At 34.5% G+C, this 11,973-nt stretch overlaps 1 pseudogene; it reads left to right on the top strand.

Annotated features, from left to right (window-relative positions):
* The first annotated feature begins 484 nt into the window (after window positions 1–484).
* Window positions 485–5,147, top strand: LOC149194874 (putative multidrug resistance protein; annotated as a pseudogene).
* The last annotated feature ends 6,826 nt before the right edge of the window (window positions 5,148–11,973 follow it).

The raw sequence follows: 11,973 nt of genomic DNA, 5'->3' as shown, positions 1-11,973 counted from the left end.
AAACATGACAATACATATTTACCTATGCCATACTCCCGTAAAAAATAAAAAAACGTTAAAATTAAAAACTTTACCAATCATTCTATGACCATAATTAATTTCATTAAATGCCTTACTGATAAACCAACAGTCAAAATGAAACTTTACTTCACGTCATGTCATTTGCTGCAGGCCTGTACACAACTTGGTTTCAATCGACGGACATCAACCTTGCTTTCAATCGAACGGCTGACGGCAATATCGCACAGCCACTTCTTGCCGAACGTTATGCTCCGGGAAAAAACTGCTTTGGTAAAACTGTTGTGCACGTGTCAGCCGATGGATTTTATCGCTGCCATTTGAGGAAAAACCACCAACTCGTGAAAAGAGGTGCGGGAAGGCTCAGTGGTTTTCAGGAATTAAATGCTGCACAACAGTTGAAATTAATATTTCAACAAAGATTTAGGTCTGCGGCAATGGAATAAAAGTATAAATAAGATCTCTGATGGGAGGAGATGTACACATTTTGACAGTCATCAGCCTCCTGCGAATAAATCTCATCTCCCGAATATCTGTCTTTGGAGTGACGACTGATACAAAGCAGGAGAGGAGTTCAAAGAACTCAAAAGCCGATCACATCATGTCAATATGGAAGATTTTCAGATATGCGGATTGTGCAAATGTTTTGATGATGTTGTTAGGCACCTTGGGTTCAATCGCTGATGGATCTCTAGGGGGCGTTGGCATTTTGATTATCCTCAGTGGACTAATAAATGGTCTAGGATCTCATGTTCCTATTCCCGAGCATAGTGATCATTTCGTGAACACAATGAACAAGGTAAAACACATTTGCAGATGCCTTTATCTCTGAATTTTATATTGTTACTCAGGTTAAGTAAATTTGATGCTTTATCTCTGAATTTTATATTGTTACTCAGGTTAAGTAAATTTGATGCCTTATCTCTGAATTTTATATTGTTACTCAGGTTAAGTAAATTAATAATTGAAGATATTGATGTGGTCATGATGCTGAATTTTATATTGTTACTCAGGTTAAGTAAATTAATAATTGACGTGGTCATGATGCAGCAAATAGTGCCCTTCCTGTATTTGGCAGCTGGAATATGGATTGCAGCATTTTTAGGTGAAACCTCCTTTTATACTGTTTATTCATTATTCTGATATACGTTGTGTGTGGCTTTAAATTAGTAGAGCAGTTTAATGAACATTGGCCATGTGTTTCAGAGGGTTTTTGCTGGACAAGGACTGCAGAAAGACAGGCATCTGTGCTGCGCAGAAAGTATCTGAGAGTTGTCCTGAGGCAGGAAGAAGGATTTTTTGATACCAGCGGCACACACATTTCTGAAGTGGTTAACAGTGTTTACAACGACACCCTCTTCATACAGGACGCTCTCAGTGAAAAGGTGTGTTTCCCAAACACAGTTGTTGTCAAGTAGCAAGAGTACATTGATACGAAATTCAATTAGGGGATAATTGTAACTGGATCGATTCTAATCTATCTCAATTGCATGGGAGTGTTTTCAGGTTCCCAATTTTGTCATGAATTTATCAAATTTTGTTGCTAGCTATGCGGCCAGTTTATACTTGTCATGGAGGTTGGCACTGGTGACATTACCCCTCTCCAGTTTACTAGTACTAGGAGGATTGCTTTACGGTCAGACTCTCATAAGAACAGCGAGAAGGATGCATGCGGAATGTAATAAGTCTAGTATGGTTGCAGAGCAAGCTATTTCTTCTATTAGAACCGTCTATTCTTTCGTTGGAGAAGCAAAGGCTATGGCCAATTTTTCTTCGGAACTTGATGCAACAGTTAAAATTGGGCTTAAACAAGGGCTGTCAAAAGGGATTGCCATAGGCGACAATGGATTTGTAAGCTTTGCTCTATGGGCATTCATTTCATGGTATGGAAGCAGATTGGTGATGAATCAGGATGTGAGCGGCGGAATGATTTTTGGTGTTGGCTACTGCATAATCCTGGGTGGATTGTAAGTCTTACTGCTTTTATTCTCTTTCTTTTTTCTATTGTCATTTGATTTCTCCCGCCCATTTATTTTCTTTTCTTCAAAATTCAGGTCTCTGGCTAGCGCGCTTCCAAATCTCAAGTACTTTTCTGAGGCAGGCGTTGCAGCTATTCGAATATTTAAGATGATTGACAGAGTACCAAAAATAGATTCAGAGGATGGGAAAGGCAAAGTATTGGAAAAGGTATCGAGAGAGGTCGAATTTCGGCACGTTCACTTTGCGTATCCATCCAGACCAGATAGCATGATATTTCACGATTTTTGTCTCACTATTCCTGCATGCCAGACAGTGGCTTTAGTGGGTGGCAGTGGATCTGGAAAGTCCACAACCATTTCATTATTAGAACGGTTCTGCGATCCACTAAAAGGAGAAATTCTTGTGGATGGAGAGAATATTAAAGGTTTGCAACTGAAATGGCTGCGTAACCAAATCAGACTAGTTAGTCAAGGACATGCTTTGTTCGCCTCCACCATTCATGAGAATATTTTGTTTGGAAAGGAGGATGCGACTATGGTTGAAATCATTAGTGTTGCGAAAGCTTCCAACGCCCACGACTTCATCACCCAACTCCCAAAGGGCTATGACACACAAGTATTTTTTCAGGCATTTTAAAGCACAACTCATAAATATTATAGTTATTATATTTTTTCAATCAAAAATACCAAGAATTCATTTCACGATCTGTCCAAATGCAGGTAGTAGCAGGTAGCACACAGATATCAGGAGGGCAAAAGCAGAGAATAGCCATAGCTAGAGCGATGCTGAAAAACCCTTCCATTCTACTTTTAGACAATGCCACCAGTGCTTTAGATGCAGAATCAGAGAAGATTGTTTAGGATGCACTCGGCAAGGCTTCTATTGGGCGCACTACGGTGGTTGTGACTCATCGTCTCTCCACTATTCAGGGAGCGCATAAAATTGCGGTGATGCAAAAGGGTCAGGTCATTGAATTCGGTCGACATCAAGAACTGCTAAGTAACCCAAATGGGGCATATACAACTTTACTGCAGATGCAGCAAAAGGCCCCGTCACATGGTACTAACGCTGCATCAAATACTCTAATGCCATCCAGAGTAAATAGCCAAAGCTTAGATGATAACAAGTCAACCGCTAGATCAAATCAATTTGATAGTTGCATATCCCGCCTGGAACAAGAAGAACTAAAAGCCAATGCTGCGCCAAAATCTTCCTTCTGGAGGTTGGTTGCATTGAATGTTCTAGAGTGGAAGAATACTCTCATGGGCTGTGTAGGCGCCTTTGGATATGCAGCAACTCAAATAGCTTATTCCGTCACTGTGGCAACCATGATTTCTGCGCTCTTTCCAAAAGACGGAAACGAGATTAGATCAAAAGTCGAAACTTATTTCATTCTTTTTATAGCCCTAGCAGTGCATGTATTTGCAATGAATTTGGTTCAACATTATAAATTCACAGTGGTGGGTGAGTTTCTAGCAAAAATGATCCGCGAGAGAATGTTTTCAAAAATTCTTACATTCAAAGTTGGCTGGTTCGATCAGGACCAAAATTCCAGTGGAGCTGTTTGTTCAAAATTGGCCAAGGAAGCTAATGTGGTAAGTACCCAAGCCATTATATTTTTACATCTAATCTGTTTAACATCGTTAAAGCCCTACATATATACTACAAATCAATCACTTAAAGGCTTTGTATATATGCAGGTAAGATCCTTGGTGGGAGATCGTGTTTCACTCCTAGTGGAGTGTGTCTCTGGAGTAACTATAACCGTGACTCTAGGAATGTTGGTAGCTTGGAGACTTGCTATTGTCTTGATCGTTGTGCAGCCATTGATGGTGCTTTGTTTCTACACTAGAAACGTCCTCCTTAAAAGTGTTTCGGGCAAGTCTATTAAAGTGCAGAATCAAGGTAGCCAAGCGGTCTTCGAATGCGTCACACATAATAGAACCATAGCGGCGTTTTTCTCTCAACAGAAAATTATTAATATTTTTGACGCCACACAGACGGGCCCACGCAGGGAGATCAATAAAGAGTCTTGGTACGCATGATTGGCCCTGGGAACTTCTAAGTTTCTTAAAATATGCTATTGGCCATTTGAGTTTTGGTACGGAGCGAAGCTCATAGCACAAGGTGTTATCAATTTTCATGCTTTTTTATTGAACCATTTTATATTTGGAAGATTGGGTCGCATGATAGCGGATGCTGGAAGTACAACTTCTGACCTGGCCAATTTGTTTGATGCTGTCATGTCCGTGCTTGAAATTTTGGACAGAGATAGCCTTATAAACCCATAGAACCGTGATGGGGTTAACCTTGAGAAAGTCCGAGGCTCTGTGTCGCTCAATAGTGTGGACTTTGCTTATCCAGCTCGTCCAAATATTATGATCTTGAGAAACTTTGGCCTCAAAATCAACGCAGGGAGCAACGTGGCGCTAGTTGGAAAGAGTGGGTGTGGTAATTCCACTATCATCGGATTGATAGAGAGATTCTATGATCCGCTGAAAGGGACAGTACTCGTTGATGGGAAAGATTTAAGGAGCTTCAATTTGCGGTCATTGAGAGAGCATATAGCTCTTTTAGGGCAGGAGCTAACTCTTTTTGCTGGGAGCATCCGGGAGAACATTGCCTGTGGTAAAGAGAACGCAAGTGAGGCGAAAATAATAGATGCTGCCAAGGCTACCAATGCCCATGAATTCATTTCGTAAGTTGACTCAAATAAATCTTTAATTACAATTGCTCTCTAAGTTTGTCAATTTAAGTGTTATTAATGAATGGTGAACATATATTTTAGGTGCTTGAAGGATGGATACGAAATGATCACAGGGAACCGGGGAACGCAGCTGTCTGGGGGCCAGAAGCAAAGGATAGCGATAGCAAGGGAAATTATTATGAATCCAAGCATCTGTCTGTTGGATGAGGCAACCAGTGCATTGGATGCTCATTCGAAGAAGGTAGTTCAAGATGCATTGGATCGAGTGACGGTGGGATGAACGACTGTCACTGTAGCTCATCGACTAGTGTCAGTTTTGAATGCGGACTATATAGCAGTTATTGAGAAAGGGAGCATTATTGAGTAGGGAAATCACTTGCATCTCATGGAGAAAGGCGAAGGCGGTGCATATTTTGGTCTTATCAAGCTGCAGCAACGTTAGTAGCCAATTATATTTGTATTCAAATTGAATGGGGACCAAAGTTGTACGTAATTCAAAAAGTTGGGCAAAAGATCGCCCAATTGTATCCATAGTTTTGATCACCCGAAGTTTTCACCCGTCATAACTGTCACATTGACAACTACAGTGGTCACTGTAAAAGGCATTATTAAAGGAATAAATGAATTCTTATTATTATTATTTAATGGAGGATAATTAATGGGTTGTTTTTTTCCAGTTTTTTATTTCTTTTTGGAAAGTGTAGTGAGATTTTCAGGTCTAATTTCTTTAAAGTTTTGTTGGAATTTATTGAAATCACAAGTTTGATGGGTAATCCTTGCACACTCAGAGTTTTTTATGGATTTTTCAGGGTCTTTAATCTATATACAGTAAAAAAACCAATTTAAATAACACAAATCAAAATTTCACCTCAAATTTTTCTATATGATTCAAACACTGGTGACACTAAAAACAACTCTCTTTTTACGCAGTAAAACCGGGATGCTATTACCAGCCTTCGAAGTTAAAATGGAGCCCAATAAAGTCCTATATTTTTAAAATTCCAATGAGGGGGTTGTCTTGTGGATGTACGATGTGGACCATATCCTAAATGATGAATCAACCTCGTGCAAGTCGTCAACCCACTCTAATTTTGAATGGTTTGTTCTAGCGAGTCGTCTTTTCTACCTATCAAATATTTCACTTTCAACCATTATTCTTCTTTTTGTTTTTTGGGGATTGGGGTTGTTTAAGTGAAATGTTTTTTAGGTGTGTTTTAAGTATTTGGTTAAAAATATTTTAATTAAGTTTTGTCATTTAAAATAGATTTGTTTTGTACATATGGATTTAGTAATTTAACAAATTGTGCAGAATTCATTATTTAAATTTGTAGTTCCAATAATTTTTATTGTATTATGAATAAATATCATTCATGTCTATAAATTTTTCAACATAATTAAAACAGATTCAATTCTAGGAATTTTTCAAATTTTGAATGTATGTATGATAACTTGGAAGAGATCAATGTAATATTGATATCATTAGCATCGAACAAATCAATATATTATTAGGATTATAACTATCATAGATCCATCCTAAGTACAGATCTAACATGAGCCTAGAGGGATCAAATTTCTTGACTTGCAAACTTTTTTAGAGTGCAAAATATAATGTGTTATTTTTCATTGTTTAAATTGGATTTTTGAATGCTAAATAGAGTATATATAGGACCAAATAAAAATTTTAACCATAAAAACTTTATATATATATATATATATATATATATATATATATATATATATATATATATGAAGTTGAGTTAACATAGATATTCAAATAGTTTATTTCAATTTTCTTGTTAAAATATTTTTGAAAAGTATAAGATTTAAACATCTCATTCACACATTTTTTTAACTTCTAATTACTTTACTACTTTACACCATATTATTTTTTTTTAATTATAGCAGACATTATTTTTCTATATAAAACATAATTTTCATTTTTTATTTGTATTTTAAATAGGCACGACTTACGGAAAAATTTACACATCCCTTCATACTGATTTGTAGAATGAGCCCCTACACATCCCTTCATATTGGGTTGTAGAATGAGCCTCTCGGCTTAAATATCGTTGAAGCCGACACATGTAATGAATACTACCCACAAATGTTGGTTCCCACATGTAAAATGCAACAACATACACAATTAAAATAGCACTAGTTAAAGCTCTCATGACACTTAAAGTCACTAAATATGAATATAAATATAACTTTTTTATAAATAAAAAGCTAGACACAACCTTGAATGAGTGCCCTAACCTTAAGTCAGTCTAACTCAATGGAAGGCTTTGCACCTCTCTAATCTCTTTCACCAATTCTTGCAACCTGTCCTAGCCGGCCACTAGAGGGGAGGATAGGGGTGAGCCACTCGAGGGAGATGGGGATGACTAGGGCCTACGGAAACCCTAGTCCTTCTCCACTGAGCTACAATCCCCTCATTGAACGGCTTAATATCGTTATAGTTATGAGATATATTTCATCTCTCTTTTTACATGGGAGAGTGGAAATAATAATTTAGATTTCAAATTTGATATATTATAATAAAATATATAAATATTATTAAATTTAAGGGCATTTCATATTCAGTTATTTTTATATACTCTTACGACAATATTTAATGATTTATAACTCAATGTTTAACACGTTTAGTAAATTATAATTAGCAATTGCATCGCATGTTGCAAAGGAAACACTCTAGAAAAGGGTAGCATAGAAAATTGAAGTAAAAAATTTATACAATTTTATTTATGAATATATATATATATATATATATATATATATATATATATATATATATATATATATATATATATATATATATATATATATATATATATATATATATATATATATATATATAATTGAAAGGGAACAAAAGCAAAGACCCTCTAGGATGCAATTCTTTATAATCTTTAAGATTATCAGTTTTTTTTACTAGGTATTATCACGATACCTATGTATTGTATGGAGTCTGGACAATGGAGACAAGTGAATGTTTATGGGTATATGTCCTTTGCAGACTTTAACTATACTACAAAAATATTTACATTGTCCTCCATCCCAGGAAACAATGCAAATTGATCTTGCAGTCAGATCTCACAAACTTTTAGGGACATTGAAATTATAATGTAATTCTTTGGACATTAACTATGAAGCCAACAAACTAAATCACAGATTTTGCGAGTCTTAGCTCCACAAACTAAATCACAGGTTGCGAAAGGGCCTTTTCCTGTTGTATATATGGTTAGCACTTCATAAACAGTAACAAATTAGAATCAAGAGGTAGAGTATGACCTAAACAAGATCGAGATGTAGCTACTCCTTCATGCAAGAGTCGGCATCTACTATGGCAGTGGAAGTGATAGGCAAGCAACTACTAAGAAATTAATAATTTGTAACCCTCATGCATTTCACTGGTTGGTTCTCTAAGCTGGTCAATCAATAATTTTAGTCCTTATATGTTTAATAAAGCCATCTTTAGGTGAAATCAGGTCTTGCCAAGATTTCCCACCAACCTAAACATAATTGGGTGTTCTCTCACATTATTTCTAACAATATGAATTGTTAAAACACATTTCAAAATGTAAATGTAGTTTGTTGCTATCATCAATGAAATTCTTCCAAGTAACATGAAGTATTTGTCCTCACATGTGCAACCTTTAGAAGCCAACACTGTTGTGCAAAGAAAGTTGGCAGCATGTCAATCTATTAATTTACACTTTTGGACTAGAATGTGTTGTTGATGGGTAAGATTAGTCACTACTACATATAAGGGGGTTTTAAGACAATATATAAGATAATTTTTTAGTAAATTTGTCTCAACTTGAGGCAAAAAAAACTTGTAAATTGTCTTAAACGTTGTCTTTAAGAAGGTGTCTCAAATTGTTGTTTTAAAATATTATATCTATAAAGACAATATAGAGAACAAGTATTATTGTCTCTTAAGAAATAATTAATTTATTTTTGAGTAAATTGTCTCAACTTGAGACAAATATTTTTTGTAAATTGTCTTAAATATTGTCTTTAAGTGAGTGTCTCAAATTATTGTCTTAAAAAATTATCTCTATAAATAAAATATAGAGAACAAGTATTATTGTCTCTTAAGAGAAAATTCATTTTTGTCTCTCAAGGGACTATAGTTATGATTAAAGACAATGTATCTCTAGAGTCAAAAACAAATTATCTTTAGAAAGCAAAATATGGAATGTGAATCTTTGTGCTTCTTCAATGATTAATTTGTATTAGGGCACGATGGAATCAAACTACCAACCTCCTGCTTGCAAGGAAGGTGCTCTTCCATTGAGATAGCACCCTTTAAACAAATGTTTTATCTTGATTAGAAAATATCAGTTCAAAATGCTGATTATATAGCAATTATTGAAAAAGGGAGCATTGTTGAGTAGGGAAATCACTTGCATCTCATGGAGAAAGGTGAAGGCGGTGCATATTTTCGTCTTATCAAGCTGAAACAAAATCAGTAGGCAATTATATTTGTATTCAAATTGAATGGGGACCAAAGTTGTATGTAATTCAAAAAAGTTGGGCAAAAGGATGACCATAGGTCACAATTGTATCCATAGTTTCGATCACGCAATGTTTTCACCCATCATAATTGTCACATTGACAACTACAGTGGTCACTGTACAAAGTATTATTAACGGAATAAATGAATTCCGATTATTATTATTTATTAGAGGATAATTGATGGGTTGTTTTTATTTTAGTTGTCATTTTTTTTTGGAAGTTAGTGTAGTGTGATTTTTTAAAAGTTAGTGTGATTTTTAGGTCTAATTTCTTTAAAATTTTGCTGGAATTTATTGAAATCACAAGTTTGATGGGTAACCCTTGCACAATCATAGATCCATCCTAGATTAAGATTATAACCATTATATATCCATCCTAAGTATGAATCTAATGTGAGCCTAGATGTATTATTTTTCATTGTTTAAATTGTAATTTTGAATGCTAAATAGAGTATATATAGGACCAAATAAAAATTTTAACCATAAAAACTTAATAATAGATATATATATATATATATATATATATATATATATATATATATATATATATATATATATATATATATATATATATATATATATATATATATATATATATATATATATATATGAAGTTGAGTTAACATAGATATTCAAATAGTTTATTTCAATTTTCTTGTTGAAATATTTTTGAAAAGTATACGATTTAAACATCTGATTCACACATTTTTTTAACTTCTAATTACTTTACTACTTTACACCATATTCATTTTCTTTAATTATAGTAGGCATTATTTTTCTATATAAAATATAATTTTTATTTTTTATTTGTAATTTAAAGAGGCAAACGAACAGACAAATGTACACATCCCTTCATACTTAGTTGTAGAATGAGCCCGTACACATCCCTTCATATTGGGTTGTAGAATGAGCCTCTCGGCTTAAAGACTATTGAAGCCGACACACATACCCGATACTACCCACAAATGTTCATTCCCACGTGTAAAATGCAACAACGTACGCAAATAAAATAGCACTAGTTAAAGCTCTCACGACACATAAAGTCACTAAATATGAATATAAATATAAATAAAAGGTTAGATACAACCTTGAATGAGTGGCCTAACATTAAGTCAATCTAACTCAATGGAAGGCTTTGCAGCTCTCTAATCTCACTCAATGGAAGGCTTGCGGCTCTCTAATCTCTTTCACCAATTCTTGCAACCTGTCATAGCCAACCACTAGAGGGGGATGGGGCCGAGCCACTAGAGGGGGATGGAGGCCACTAGGGCATGCAGAAACCCTAGTCCTTCACAACCATGCTACAGTCCCCTCATTGGAAGGCTTAGAATCGTTATAGTTATGAGATATGTTTCATCTCTATTTTCTACGTGGTAGAGTGGAAATAATAATATAGATTTCAAATTTGATATATTATAATAAATATTATTAAATTTAAGTGTATTTCATATTCAGTTATTTTTATATACTTTTACAATAATATTTAATGATTTATAACTCAATGTTTAATATGTTTAGTAAATTATAATTAGCAATTGCATCACATGTTGCAAAGGAAACACTCTAGAAGAGAGTAGCATAGAAAATTGAAGTTCAAATTTTATACAATTTTATTTATTTACGGGGTTTCTCAAAAAAACTTTGAAAGGGAACAAAAGCAAAGACTCTCTAAGATGCAATTCTTTACAATCTTTAAGATAATCAGTTTTGCATTCTATGTATTGTCGAGATACCTATTCCCAATCTTGAGTTTTTTTTCATGGATTTGTTGGATAATACCACACAGTGTCACGACACGCCAAATAGGTTTATGTCTTCACAATTTGGGTATAGGGGTTATAATGCTTGAATGGTTCTCTTGCTAATATGGTTACGTTTGAATTAAGTTACAAAGAAATTTTCCTTGTTAACCTAAATATTTTACTAAAACTACCCTTTTCTACTGTAGATTTTGCTCTGGGAAGCAAAAGTTCTTATTTTGGAATTCAATTTTTGAAGTTGGTTTCTTCCATTAAGAGTTTGTTAAAAATAACAACTCTGTAAGTTAGAGGTTTGGCAGTCTCTGAAGTATGGAGTCTGGACAATGGAGACAAGTGAATGTTTTTGGATATATGTCCTTTTCAGAGATTAAATATACTACAAAAACATTTACACTGTCCTCCATCCCAGGCAACAATTCAAATTGATCTTGCAGTAAGATCTCATAGACTTTTAGGGACATTGAAATCGTAATTTAATTATTTGGACATTAACTAGGAAGCCGACAAACTAAATAACATATTTTGAGAGTCTTAGCTCCACAAACTAAATCAGAGGTTTTGAAAGGACCTTTTTCTATTTTTTATATGGTTAGGACTTCATACACAATAAAAAATTAGAATCAAGAGACAGAGTATGACCTAAATGAGATCGAGATGCAACTACTCCTTCCTCCAAGAGTCGACATCTAACATGGTAGTGGAAGTGATAGGAAAGGAACTACTAGGAAATGAATAAAGTTTAGATAGCATTCAATGCCAAAGCATGAACAGATCGTAACCCTCATGCATTTAACTACTTGGTTCTCTAAGCTGGTCAATCAGTAATTTTAGTCCTTAGATGTTTAATAAAAGCATATTTAGGTAAACTCAGGTTTTCCCAAGCTTTCCCACCAACCTAAACATAATTAAGTGTTATGTCACATTATTGCTAACAATCTAAATTGCTAAAACATATTTCAAAATGTAAATTTAGTTGGTTGATATCATC

This window comes from Pinus tabuliformis, chromosome 2_2 (genome assembly GCF_031772625.1).
Source record: "Pinus tabuliformis cultivar Carrire ecotype Pingquan chromosome 2_2, CPIR1, whole genome shotgun sequence".
In the NCBI taxonomy this organism is placed as follows: Eukaryota; Viridiplantae; Streptophyta; class Pinopsida; order Pinales; family Pinaceae; genus Pinus; species Pinus tabuliformis.
The sequence above is the reverse complement of the archived record's forward strand: the minus strand, read 5'-3'. Positions and strand labels throughout refer to the sequence as shown.